A 14,876-nucleotide genomic window follows, 5' to 3' on the forward strand; every position below is an offset into this window, starting at 1 on the left:
TTAAAACCTTCTGCCACTGCCATAGCTACTGCTGTTGCTGCAACTGCCGTAGCCACTTTGGTTTGTGGTTTGTCAAAATATTGGCCTCCACCACCATAAGGCCCAGAGCTTTTGCCTCCAAAGTTTTCACCCTTCATGGGTCCAAAATTTGATGACTGATTATTGCCAAAATCATTGTAGCTTCCAACACCTCCCAAATTGCTTCCACTACCACTGCCAAAGCCACTGCCACCGCCACCTCTGCCTCCTCTGTTGTCATAACTGTTACTCCTGCCATAGCCATGCTCTGGTTTCCATAACTGTCCACCACTTCCATAGATTCGGCTTCCTCCAGAGTAACTAGGACTGCTTCCTCTATAACCACCGTCATTACCAGATTCATTGTAGCCATCTCTGCTGCCATCATATCCACCACCACCATGGCTGCCACCATAACCTCTGAAGTTCTCTCCATAATCAAAATTATCATTTCCACCAAAAACACCTCCACGACTACCACCAAAGTTTCCAGAACCACTTCGACCTCTTTGGCTAGATGAAGCACTAGTCATCTCTAGCTTTGACAGGGCTTTCCTCCCTTCACAGTTGTGGCCATTCACAGTATGGTATTTCTGAATGACAATCTTATCCACAGAGTCATGGTCATCAAAAATTACAAAAGCAAAGCCCCTTTTCTTTTCACTGCCTCGGTCAGTCATGATTTCAATAACTTAAATTTTCTTGTACTGTTCAAAATAATCTCATGATGTTCCTCAGTGTCTTCTTTAATACCACCGAATAAAGATCTTTTCCACAGTTAAGTGGGCCACTGGTCTTTGAAAATCTTCTCTTGAGACAGCTCTCTTTGGTTCCACAACTCTTCCATCTACCTGTGTGGTCTTGTATTCATGGCTCATCCACTTCCTCCATAGTGGCATAAGTGACAAACCCAAAGCCCCTGGAGGGCTTTGTGTTTGGGTCTCTCATTACCACAGAGTCCATGAGTGTTCCCCATTGCTCAAAATGGCTTCGCAGACTCTCAACAGTTGTTTCGAAGCTCTGCTCTCTGATGAATAGCTTCCATAGCTGTTCGGCTCTTTACAACTCTGATTCAGACATGATGGCAGCAGGAAGAGAGACTTTAACGATGCTTTCTCAGCAGCGTCCATGGGCAGAAAGGAGTAAGCTAACAAATGTATCCACCCCACATCTATTTATTATCTCTTACAATTCTGGGTTTTGGTTTTGGAATTTTGGGGGTCCTGGGGATGGAACCCAAGGCCTTATATGTGCTAAGCACACACTCTGTCACTGAGCTATACCTCCAAACTTCATTCTATGCTCAGCTGGGCCTTTTCCCCTTTCAGGCTGGAGTTTCAGAAGTCCCAGACTTGAATGAACTGGAACATCCAAAGATGGCTCACTCACTGGACTGGCTTTTGACTTGGGCTCAGCCAGGGTCGTTGACTAGAGTACTTAGTAATCCTTCACATGACTGATGCACATAGTTTGAGCTTCTCATATCAGGGCAGTTGGATTCTAAGAGGGAGTTTCCCAAGTGCATGAAGGTAGGTGCTACAGATTTCTTTTTTTTTAACATTTGTTTATTTGTAAATGGACATAATACCTTTATTTTATTTTTTATGTGGTGCTGAGGATTGAACCCAGTGCTTCATATACTTCACACATGCTAGGCAGGTGCTCTACCACTGAGCTACTGATAAGCTTGAGTTCGGGACCCCCCAAAAGCCCACCAGAGACCAAGATGGATGTAAGCAGCAAAGAGGCATTCATTTCGAGCTAGCTTGGTCCTCTGCGCACACAGCAACTGGTGACGCCTCCGAGAGGCCCGAGCCCAGGGTTTGCAGCAGTTTTATACACCCTTTGAGGAAGGCAGGGACTTCACATACATCATAGCATCTCTTAGCAAATCATCACACACCGCGGGAAAATCAAACAACAACTCTTAACATTGTTTAGCACATTCACTGGCAGGAACAAGTTCGGTAGGGGTGATTGCTAAGTACAAGAGGGGAATTTGTTTGAACTGATTGGATTAAGCCACGAGAGGTGTACGTGCTAAGCCATGAGAGGTGTACGTGCTAAACTACATGGTTTCCCAACATGTTATCAACCACCATAAACTACTGGGGGTCATCTGGCATCCTAGGTATTTTCCCTGTCTCATGCTGATTGGTGGTTGCTAGGGAGTTGCTATGGGTCCTCAGCTAGCCTAACTGAGTCAGGGACACATCAGCAGATCTCTCCAGTTATTTACAGATAAACAACTCAGCAGGGTGGGTGTGTGCCTAGGAGTGCTCTGTGGGTTTTTCCAAGGACAAGGGTCATGCCCCCTTCCCTGGACAGGCTTTGCTCTGAGGTAGAGGCTGGTTTTTCAAAAATGGAGTCACATCAGTTTCTCACTACAAACCCAGCCCTGCTACAGATTTTTTAAGATACAGAATCAAAAATTATATTGAGGAAGGATAGAAAACGTGAAAAATGGAAAGGAGATGAAAGAGAAAGAAATATAATTTTAATCTGAGATTCCTCATACCTTTCCAGGCCTGTCATTCCCAAACCAGTCTCTCTTGATCAGCATGAGTTCTAAGAATTACTAGACCACCATAAACAATCTTTTGACATCTGAATGATGTCAATCTCACATGTCTGCCCAAGCCTACCCCTCACCAAGTTTCCTTCAAAGGAAAATCCCAAGAGCATCTCTTTAAAAAAAAATTTTTTTTTAGTTGTAGATAGACACAATATCTTTACTTATTTTTATATGGCGCTGAGGATCGAACCCAGTGCCTCACATGTAAGAAGGCTAGCGCTCTACTACTGAGCTACAGCTCCAGCCCAAGAGCATCTCTTATTCTCAAGATGGGCTGCCTCTCTTCAAAGTATATTCCTTGCTTTCCTAAATAGATAACTATGCCTGAAACTCTTTTCCCTTACCTAAGTCAAGGACCCCACTTGTCCTGAGTCAAGTTCCCTGGTTCTCTGGGAATTCTTTGGGACCCTATTTTGGTGACAATATAACACCAATGTCCTTACATTCTTTCGGAAAGTAAGTCACAGGGTCGGCCCATATTCAAGGGGAAAGGAAATAGATTCATCTCTCAATAGGAAACAGGAACAGAGGCAAGGAGTTTGTAGCTCGCCTTCTCTCTCTCTCTCTCTTTCTCTCTTGTTCTCACTAGGTATGGAACCCAGGGCCCTGCACTTGCTAGGCAAGAACTTCACCACTAAGATATACCCTCTCTCCAGCCCTTATAGCCATCTTTAATCTACCATACCAACCAATGTTTTTATATAAAATTAGACTATCACTTGGCTAAGGAGAAGCTAGATCTGATACCAGATTACCTGTGTCCAAAGCCAAACTCAGCCACCCATCAGCTAGAATGATTTAATCTCTATATAAATTAGAATTTATAAATTGATATTTATGTAAAACACTTGTTATAGTGTCTGATACAAAATATGTACTATTTGAGTTCTTGCTTTTGTTATTAAGGAAGAACTAAATGATCTTTATGAGGAAGGAGCAATAGATAAACAGATCTGTGGTCTGGAAAAAGAAGTTCCTCTTTTTGAAGGTGAGATAGACTAAATTTCAAGTTCATTCAGATAAGATAAGAATCCACAGAAATAAGTAAATAGGTGAATGAGAATGAAAGTTGTGGTACTATGATATTATGTGTATGTATATATATATTTTTTAAAGAAAGAGTGTGAGCGAGAGAGAATTTTTAAATATTTATTTATTTAGTTTTCCGCGTATGCAACATCTTTGTGTGTGGCGCTGAAGATCGAACCCTGGCCGCACACATGCCAGGCAAGCGCGCTACTGCTTGAGCCACATCCCCAACCCTATGTGTATATTTTGATTTTTGCCCTGATTCCTGGCTTACAGCTCCCATAGTTTTTATAGTTTCCTAAGTGACTAGAGCAATAAGGGTATCTTTTGTAATATTTGGTCCTTGCTCCTTGATTCCTGCAACAGCTTCAGAGTGATAAAGATGAAAGTCAGTCTTCTGTTATTTATAACAAGCCCTATCAAACACATCTAAACTTGTTAATGAGGTGCTTTTGGAAAGTCCCTAAGTAATTACAGGATGGTGAGGAGGTGCTGGTTGTCAGGGGAACAAACCATATGCTCAGAGGGTTGGAACTTTCAGCCCCTCCCAATCTCTCAGGAGGGGAGAGAGTCTGAAGGTGATGCTAATTACCAATGGCTAATGATTGAATCAATCATGCTTATGTAAAAAAAAAAAAAAGTCTCTATTAAATCCAAAAAAGAACTGGGAGAGATTCTGGGTAGCTGAACAGAGGGAGGCTTCTAGGAAGGTGAACAAGTCCCGAGTCATGGGAATAGAAGCTCCTGAGCTAAGGACCCTTCTAGATTTCACCCTATGTATCTCTTCATCTGGCTGTTTATTTGTATTCGTTAAAATATTGTTTGTAATAAAGTGGAAAATATAAGTATGTATTTTCCTCAGTTTCTTAATCAAACATGAGGAGGGGATTATGGAAACCCCAATTTTTCAAGCTGGTCAGTCAGAAGCACAGGTAAAATAACCTGGGGATTCAATTCATATCATGTACATTAAGTGCTATATAAACTTGTTTTTAGGACACTTAGTATCTGACTCGGATTTCACACACACACACACACACACACACACATTTTTTCAGTGCTAGTGATAGATCCCAGGGTTTCATGAATGTACTTTACCACTGAATATATTCCCAATGATTTTGGTGACATTATTTCACCTGAATTTATTTGGAGAAATATAATTTTTTTGTTCCGCTTATAAACATCAAAAGAATTGACAAAGTAAAAGAAAGCATTAACAATCAGAATTTTAAAAACGACCCACACTTTTTAAACCTGTTATTGGGTTAGCTGTTTTTTTTTTTTTTTTTTTTTTTTTTAATATATATATATATATATATTTTTTTGGTTTTCGGCAGACACAACATCTTTGTTTGTATGTGGTGCTGAGGATCAAACCCGGGCCGCAAGCATGCCAGGCGAGCGCGCTACCGCTTGAGCCACATCCCCAGCCGCCCGGGGTTAGCTGTTATATTAACCATTTACTGTTAAGACTGGTAAAATGTGAAAATGGGGATTTTTGGACAAATTTTATGTGAAGTGGTCCCATCTCCTTTACCTCTGCATATTGCTGAGATGGACATTTGCACCTGACTGGCGATTGTTTTCGCAATCCCATACTGTAAAATGGAAAGCATGGCCGTCTATTTTCAGGTCCATTGTAACTGGACATGCTAAATGGGAAGCCAAACCCATAAGGTGGTTAAGTTGAGGCAATATGGAAGACAGGCATGGTGGTGTAATCTGTAATCTGTAATCCCAGCTACGGGGGAGCCTGAGGCAGGAGGATCACAACTTTGAGGCTAGCCTCAGCAACTTAGCAAGACCTTGCCCAAAATAAAAAAATAAAAAGGGTTGGAGATGTGGCTCAGTGAGTGGTAGAGTACCTTTGGGTTCAATCACCAGCACCCACTTCCACAAACACACACAAGCAAAAAACCAATACATAATACCTGGTGGCCATAAAGAGATTATCACTATAATCAATGACAGGCTAAAAGCTGGAGAGCTGGTTCCACAGAGTCTGTATAACCCTGCATGGGCTGTAAACAAGGCAGATGGCTCACAGAGGCTAACAGTAGACAAGTGAGGATTAAATAGTTGTACCACCTGCCTCAGCAGGTGTTTTTGGTTGTTTCAACCAGAAAACACAGTCAAGGTCAAAGGAGACTGGAACTCATTATTGATCTTACAAATGCTTTCTTCTCTATCTCAAATTCAGAAAAGAGCAAACTGATGTTCCCTTTCATGTGGAAAGGATCCCAATTGATAATTAATGCTGCAAGGTTATCTGAATTCATTATCTTACTGTCATAATTTGTTCAAGAGGGCTTTGGTGTTGACGCAGGTCTCAAGTGTAATATTACACTATACTGATGACATTATGATAGTATCTAAAACTGAAGAGCCAGAGAGGACTGATTTGAATCAATGGTGACTCAAATGACAACAAAGCCTGGTTAATAAATCCAGCAAAGATCCAAGGACCTGCACAAATGGCAACATTCTTAGGAATAACCTGGGCAGGAGCCATGTGGTATATTCTACAAGCAACTAAAAACAAAGTGCTGTCACTACCCGCCTCTAAGACCAAACAAGAATCCTAGTATTGGTTGGTTTATTTGGACTTTGCAGAACTCACGTTACACATCTGGCAATGTTGCTAGATCCTGGCTATATATCTGAAAAAAAGTCATATTGAATGAAGACCTGAACAAAACCAGATCATATTGGATTTACAGGAAATAGTAACCTTCTCATGGCCTTGGGCCTATGATTCCCAGTTAGTTGTGATTTTGGAAGTGTCTGCCAATGGCATTGTGGCTGACTGAAGCTTAAGGCAAGAGCTCAGCAACAGCTCCCAGGGTTGGCCATTGGGATTTAGGATCAGAACATTTCCAGATGCTGCTGCCCAAAGCACACCATTTGGGAGACAACTACTAGCTTGCTATTTACCTCAAAGACTGAAGGACATAAAATAATGTCTTGAGTGATGTCAGAAAAACACTCTAAGAAGAAAGGCAGCCCTCCAAAATGTTCCATAATAAAATGGAAATTGTTTGTACAGGAACATGCAGCCAAGGGATGCAAAGAGGCACCTACTGTATCCACAAGTAGGGAGCCTCTTTTCCTCTAGTGCCACAGCCTGGCTGGCTGGGCAAAATAACCGGGGGGTGACAAACAACTTGTGTAGATTGATACAGCAGGAATGGAAGCCATTTATTGTAGGACAGGTGCGATATTTGTACATTCCACACAGCTTATCTTAATTAACATAAAATAGATACATCAGTCAACCAATAAGGAATCTCCACACTTAATGGCTTGCTTTTGTTACTTCACAAACCACTCCTTCTGGCATTTTGCCAGGCGCCATCCAGACTTGTTTACAGACTCTAACATTTCTCTGGCAAAATGCCAGGCGCCATCCTGACTTGTTTACAGACTCTAACACTCTAGAACTAACTATGGAAGCTTCTAAGGAACTGCTAGAACCTATGGTCATGTGGACAATGTCCTAAGAAGGGCTTTTTTTTTGTACTGGGAATTGAACTCAAGGGCACTCAACCACTGAGCCACATCCCCAGCCCTATTTTGAATTTTATTTAGAGACAGGGTCTCACTGAGTTACTTTGTGCCTCACCAAGTTGCTGAGGCTGGCTTTGAACTCAAGATTTTCCTGCCTCAATCTCTGGAACCCCTGAGATTACAGGTGTATGCCACTGCACCTGGCTAAGAACAGCTCTTGATTGACAGCAGTTCCAAGATGAAGAGACAATGTTTTGTTTGGAAAGATGCTGCAGTTAAGACCAGCAGATGGAAGGAACTTGATTGAAGACAGTATAAGAATAAATCAGATCAGCAGGCTGAATTGCATGCTGTTTTCCTTGTGATGGTAGAATAACTGAGTAATGGTAAAAGCTCCTGTGCTTGAGTTTTTACTGACTCGTGGGCAGTAGCTATAGTCAGGTAAATGGATAATAGAAAGTTCAACTATTAAATAAATGCGTGTGTGGGGCACAACCCTATGGAAATCACTGGTAATTTAAGGGCACATTAAAGTCGGACATATCAGAAAAAAACCCTTCCAGATTCAGAAGTTTATTGAAACCACAAGGGTCCACAAAATGAGAAGTTGGGGAGCTGCAGCAATGTAGAGATGGGCTGAGAATAGATATATTCACCTTACACCTTCAGAGGTACAAAATGCCAACAAGAACTGTTCTGTCAACAGAACAGATGGCTATAGGGAATATCCCCAGCAGGGACCATTCTGCAAATGGATTCCACTGGACCAATGCTCACAAAATGGGGGTGGGGGGCAGCTAGCAGGAGAAGCGGGGCTATAAATGGGTCTAGGCAGGAACAGATACTCCAGACTGTTTTGCATATTTGAAGGTAGACACAAACACCCAAAATACTATTAAAGGATCAGAACAGAAGATACTGTACCAATTGGGGCTTCTGATTTACATTTCATGAGGTCAAAGGATACTTTTTTCCTGGGGTGCTGCAAGGAATCAAACTTGTGCTTGGAAGTAGCTCCACAAGGCAAACTTTACTTATTTTTAAAATTTATTTTTTGGGCTGGGGATGTGGCTCAAGCGGTAGCGCGCTCACCTGGCATGTGTGCAGCCCGGGTTCGATCCTCAGCACCACATACAAAGATGTTGTGTCCGCCAAATACTAAAAAAAAAAATAAACATTAAAAAAAAAAAAATTCTCTCTCTCTCTCTCTCTCTCTCTCACTCTCTCTTTAAAAAAAAATAAAAATAAAATTTATTTTAGTTGTCGATGGACACAATACCTTTATTTATTTTCAGGTAGTGCTGAGGATCGAACCCAGTGCCTCACACATGCTAGGCAAGAACTCCACCACTGAGCTACAACCCTAGCCCAAATATTTTACTTTTTTTTTCATTTTAGATGGACACAATACTTTATTTATTTATTTATTTGGTACTGAAGCCAGATTTAAAGTTAGGTAGTCAGTGTAGTTAGGTAAATCGGGTCTAATATCCAGTAAGATCTAAAATGGAGGCCATGCTGATAATGATTCTGGGAAAGGCAGGACAACTCATGAAGTCCGGAAAGGTCCTAGACCAAAGTCCACCCCAAAGAAATGTTAATGGAACCCAGGAAACAGCCCTCAACAGATTTGGAGATAGCCCATCCCAAAGAAGTGTTAATGAAGTCCTTCTTGCCCAGATTACTTGTTTGGCCCACCTGTGTCCCAACCCTTCTCCCTTACATTCCATCACCAAAACTATAAAAAGGGGAGATAACCGAACTTCCACGGATTCCACCTCTTGGGTCCCCTTCTTCCTCCGGGAGAAGTCTTTTCTGCTGTCCTTTAATAAACTTCTAACTTCTACTCTGACCTTGCCCCCGCGTGCTCTCTGGTGTTATTCTTCAACATTGGGGAAGCAAGGACTCGTCACCAGCCAACAGCGGTAGGTAACAGTACCAGGGATTGAACTCAGGGGCACTTGACCACTGAGCCACATCCCCAACCCTGTTTGGTATTTTATTTAGTTGAGTTGCTTAGCGCCTTGCAATTGCTGAGGCTGGCTTTGAACTCCCGATTCTCCTGCCTCAGCCTCCTGAGCCGCTGGGATTACAGGCGTGTGCCACTGATAGAAGCATGCTGAGGCAAGGTCAGAGTAGAAATTAGTTTATTAAAGCAGAAAAGACTTCTCCCGGAGGCAGAAGGGGACCCAAGAGGTGGAATCCGTGGAAGTGCGGCTGTCTCCCCTTTTTATAGGTTTGGTGATGGAATGCAAGGGGGAAGGGTTAGGACACTGGTGGGCCAAACGGGCAGGAAGGACTTAATTATCACTTTGGGATAGGCTTATCACTTCTCTGGGATGGGCTATCTCCAAATCTGTTGAGGGCTGTTTCCTGGGTTCCATTAACATTTCTTTGGGGTGGACTTTGGCCTAGGGCCTTCCCGGGACTTCATTAACATTCCATGAGTTGTCCTGCGTTCCCAGAATCATTGCCAGCATGGCCTCCATTTTAGATTTCACTCGATATTAGACCCGATTTACCTAACTATACTGACTACCTAACTTTAAATCTAGCTTCACCACCGTGCCCAGCTATTCATTATTTTATGAGGATTGAACCCAGGTCCTCACATGTGATAGGCAAGAGATCTATCACGGATCTACAACCCCAGCCTTCAAATTTTACTTTTGCATAAGGAACTAAGTCTGGCAGGCTAAATACACTTGGGGCCGAGGAGAGTGGGGGCAGCAGTCCTCCTGATTTTACCCCTAACCAGAGCACTGCTCCTTGCTCTGATAGGAGGAACTTGGGGTTGTAATCTACATGATTGGCTAATTTTAAAATTTGGGCGGGCAAAAGGAAGGGCTATAGTCAAAATGGCTAAAATTGAATACAGGCTGGGAATTTCAAAATGGCTATGGTTGTGTTACCTCTGTTTACCGGTGATGAGTCCTTGCTTCCCCAATGTATATCACCAGAGAAGAACCCGAGGCAAGTTTAGAGTGGAAAGTAGAAGCTTTATTAAAGGACAGTAGAAAAGACTTCTCCCCAGAAGAAGAGGACTGAAGAATGGAATCTGTGGAAGGGCGAGGCCTTTCCTCTTTTATAGCTAAGGTCTACTTTCAGCCTTCCTGCATTCCTGTCCTTTGTTCTGTTATCTTGCAGTGATGTAATGTAGGTGGGAAGGCCCAAAGGGTGGGGGACAGGTGGGCAGGGAGGGCTTTTGGATTAGCATCTCCTTGTTTCCTGGAAGCTGCTTCATTAACATTTCCTTGGGATGGGCTCCAGGCCTTGGGGACATTTTCAATTACCCCAAGTGCTGCTCTGGTTTCCTGGACTCCATTTTCTACAATGGCCTCCATTCTTGGTTTTATTCGATATTAGACTTGATTTACCTAACTACACTAACTACCTATCTGTAAATCTGGCTTTGTTATGCTCGAATTTGGGACCCCAAGAAGACCACCAGAGACCAAGATCGATGTAAGCAGCAAAGAGGTGTTTATTGCGAGCTAGCTTGGTCCTCCACGCACACAGCAACTGGTGACGCTGAAAGGCCCTGAGCTCAGGGTTTGCAGCAGCTTTATACATCCTTTGGAGAAGGCAGGTGTAAAGAACGGTGGGAAAAGCCCCATAAACTCAACAAGCCAAAACAACCATTTACCTGTCTGAAATTCACTTCGCCACTTCAGGGATTGGAGATGTGCCATTCAAAGTTCGTGCTGTTCATAGGGATTGGAGGTGAGGGTTCACGCGCCATTCAGTGCTTCATAGACCTGAGCTCCTGGAAGAGAAGCAGTCTGGAAGCCATCTTTACCAACAGCAGGGACCTCCACATACATCATAGCATCTCTTAGCAAATCATCACTCACCGCGGGAAAATCAAACAACAACTCTAAAACATGATTTGCACATTCACTGGCGGGAAGAAATTGGGTAGGGGTGATTGGCTAGTACAAGAGGGGGATTCATTTGAACTGATTGGTTTAAACCATGAGGGGAGTATGTGCTGAACTACCTGGTTTCCCAACATGTTATCAACCACCATAAACTACTGGAAGGGTCATCTGGCATCCTTGGTATTTTCCCTGTCTTATGCTAATTGGTGGCTGCTAGGGGGTAGCTAAGGGTCCCCACCTAGCCTGACTGAGTCAGGGACACTTGGCATGGCAGATCTCTCCAGTTATTTGTAGATAAAAACTCCGCAGGGTGGGTATGTGCCTAGGAGTGCACTGTGGGTCTTTCCAAGGACAAGGGTCACGCCCCCTTCTTTGGACAGACTTTGCTCTAAGGTAGAGGCTGGTTTCTCAGAAGAAAGCAGAAACTAGGCCTGGTGTGGTGGCTCATGCCTTGTAAACCCAGCAGCTCAGGAGGCTGAGGCAGGAGGATCACAACTTCAAAGCCAGCCTCAGCAATTTAGTAAAGCCCTATGTAACGTAGCAAGACCCTTTCTCTAAATAGAATATAAAAAAGGGATGGGGATGTTGATCAGAGGTTCCATGTCCCTGGCTTGAATCCCTGCTACTTAAAAAAAAAAAAAAAAAAAAAGGCAGGAACAAAAAGCAGATTGGTCACTTCAAAATTGCTTTCCGTGTTGCAGGTCTGGGAGACAGGAAAATAGGAAAATAAAAAATTAGATTATTTTGGGTTACTTCTTTTATGAATTAACCTCATTAACATGTCAATCAAAACTACATTAACAAGTCAAAGCTGGCCCAGTTGGGAAATTTCCTTTTTGACTCTCTAATCCTGATTTTTTTCAGCAAGTCAGAACTGACTTGGTTCCAGCTTAGTGAGGTGGAACTTTAGCATGAATGATTCCATTTTGACTTTTAGCCTTAGGGCCCAGTACAGGAGCAAAACAAAGGCCTCCTATTTATTTAACAGTCCCCATTAGATTTTCCTCTGTATATATACATGTATACAGAGAACAAAATCCTGTTCTCCAGATTTTGCAGTTTGAAAATGGTGTTTTGAAGCAGCAAACACAAGTTGCAGAGAGGTTCCAAAAGAATGTCCTCACTTAATTTCATGGAGAGGGAGTTTGAGATTTTTTCCATTGCTACAGTTGGTTTACATTCTTCAGCGGGGTCCTTAAATTTCTTTTCTTTTTCTTTCTTTTTTTTAAAAATATCTTTATTTTACTTCTTTCTTTCTTTCTTTTTTTTTTCAAGTGGTGGTGAGGATCGAACCCAGGGCCTTGCACATGCTAAATGAGCCCTCTACCACTGAGCCACAACCCCAGCCCTGTCCTTAGATTTCAATGTTTATGTGATCTAACATGCAGTTCAAAAAGTCCTTCTTAAAGCTGTAGCAAAAGGACATTGGCTGGGAGAATCCAAAGGCAGATTCTCACTAAATTCACAGACAAGTCTTTGGGATTTGTCCTCCGTCCTAGCACCAAGTTCACATTCTTCATTCCCGTTTATTAGGTTTGCTGCTCATTAGGGGCAAATATGTGAAGTTTAAAGTGGTTCATATGAGCAACATTGAATTGCAAGCTGCAGGGAGGGTCCAAAATCAGGTTCTCAATTTATAGATAGGGTGTTGGAAATTGTCCCCTATAGCAGTACCAGGCTCTGACTCTTCATTTTGTACCATAAGGGCTGGTGCTCATTATGGCCAAATATGTGTATTTTGAAAATTACTTGTTGGTCTCCACATGACTTTTTGTTGTCATAGACTCTGTTGAGAACTCAAATTTGGTGCCTCCGAAGTTCCCCTTATGGGCCACTAAGAGATGTCACAGGAGAAGACAAGTCTCCCAAGAGGTTCTGAGGAATTTCTAGAGAAAAAGGGAATCTTGAGTCAGGATCAGTGGGATTCTTGGCATATGTGGCAGAAAAAAATTCCAGCACACACCAGTCAAAGGCATAAATGGAAGTTTATTTAGGATAGCAGATGCATAATCAGGTGCAAATCAAGGGAGAATAGGGGCAATCTCAAGAGAGATGCCCATGGGGTGAAGTTAGGAATATTCAAGTAAGGGAGAATGTGGGCTATCTCCAAAGGGACAGACAGCCCTTTAACTGTTTTTAAACCATGTCACAATTCCTAAGGCCCTGATAGTGTAAATTGTGGCACATCACCTGGCAAAATTTGGAGTTAAAAACTGGGGAAGGTGGTGTGTGCATGTAGTCCCAGCTACTTGGAAGCTGAGGCAGGAGAATCACTGGAGCCCAGGAGCTTGGGGACAGCCAGGGCAACATAGTAAGACCTCATCTCAAAAAGAAAGAAAGAGAAAATAAATACAAATATACTTCCATTGAGGTTAACAGTGAATGCAGCTATATTACCTGGTGGTAAAGATGGCCCACTAGTTCTGCACATACCCTGTCCACATACCCTGTCTGAATGGGAGTGGATTGTGGTAGTGCATGCCTGTAATCCTGGCGACTTCAGAGGCTGAAAGTTCAAGACCAACCTGGGCAATTAGTAAGATCCTGTTCAAAAAACCCTTAAAAAAAAAAAAAAAAGACCTCCCCCCAATATATATAAATATAAAAATAAAAAGGACTAGGGATGAAGCTCAGTGGTAAACCCCTGGGTTCAATCCAATACTATAAAAAGAAAAAAATAAATAAACTAAGGACCATTTTGGTGCAAAAAATTCAGACTTTTTAACTGATGCACTCTGAGGATATACAAACCCAGTTTCTCCTGTACTTTCTTTCAACGAATCAACATAGAAGACCAAATATGTGGGGGCAATTTCCCGCACACCCAAGTAAGCAATCAGTTCTGCAGCAGACACTAGCTGAGAGTTCTCTAATTCAGTTCTCTACCTAGAGATAGTGTCTTTTCCCACAGGTTAAGTGTTTAGTCCCCAACACTACCTTCTCCCTATATCAGATGCCAACCAAAATCACCGGTTGTTTAACTTGTGCTTTTGACAAACAAGCTGTGTATCAGGGTTCCCACAGTCCCCTCTATGGGTTAATTAATTTGCTAGAGCAGTTTATGGAACTCAGGGAAACACTTAGGTGTACTAGTTTATCCTAAAGGATATCACAAAGGATATTAAGGTACACCAGGTGAAGAGATGGATAGGGCAAGGTGGGGGTTGGGGGGAGGAGAGGACAGAACTTTTGTTCTGTCACTGAGTAAGCCACTCTCCAGGAACATCTTTGTGTTCTGCTGTCTGAAAGCTCTTTGAACCCTGTCCTTTTGGATTTTTATGGAGGCTTCATTATGAAGGCATTAGCTATTGGTGATCAATTTAATTTTCTCTCTCTCTTCCTTAGAAGTTGGGGTGGAGGAGCTGAAAAGTCCCAATCCTCTAATCATGCCCTGGTCTTTCTTGTGACTAGCTCCTGTTCTGGAGCTGCCTAGAGGCTGCCAACCATCAGTCACCTCATATGCATTCAGAAAGACACCTGTAACTCTGGAGATTCTAGTGGTTTTAGGAGTTGCATGTTAGGAAGTTAGGAGGAAGATCAAATATCTATTTACCAATATTAAAGTCTACCCCCTCTCCCTGCCGCATCTTTGAACATGGATGCCTTACATCAAAAAAATATGCAACTCAAGCTGGGCTGGGGGCATATGCATGTGGTTTCAATACTTAGGAGGCCAAGGCAGAAGGATCACTTGAGACCCTTCTGGACTTGCAATACAGTGAGACCATAAAAAAAAAAAAAAAAAAAAAAAAAAAAAAAGAAAAGAAAGAAAAGAAAAAGAAAAAGAAAAAAATCAAAACATACCAGAATCCCATTTATTCACTCATAATTAGGCCAGTTCATTGTCATATTATTATGGTTTA

General features: G+C 42.4%; 1 pseudogene; it reads right to left on the bottom strand.

Annotated features, from left to right (window-relative positions):
• On the bottom strand, positions 1 to 1,098 carry LOC143404910 (heterogeneous nuclear ribonucleoprotein A1 pseudogene; annotated as a pseudogene).
• Positions 1,099 to 14,876: the final 13,778 nt, after the last annotated feature.

The sequence above is a fragment of the Callospermophilus lateralis genome, chromosome 7 (assembly GCF_048772815.1).
Source record: "Callospermophilus lateralis isolate mCalLat2 chromosome 7, mCalLat2.hap1, whole genome shotgun sequence".
Classification (NCBI taxonomy): domain Eukaryota; kingdom Metazoa; phylum Chordata; class Mammalia; order Rodentia; family Sciuridae; genus Callospermophilus; species Callospermophilus lateralis.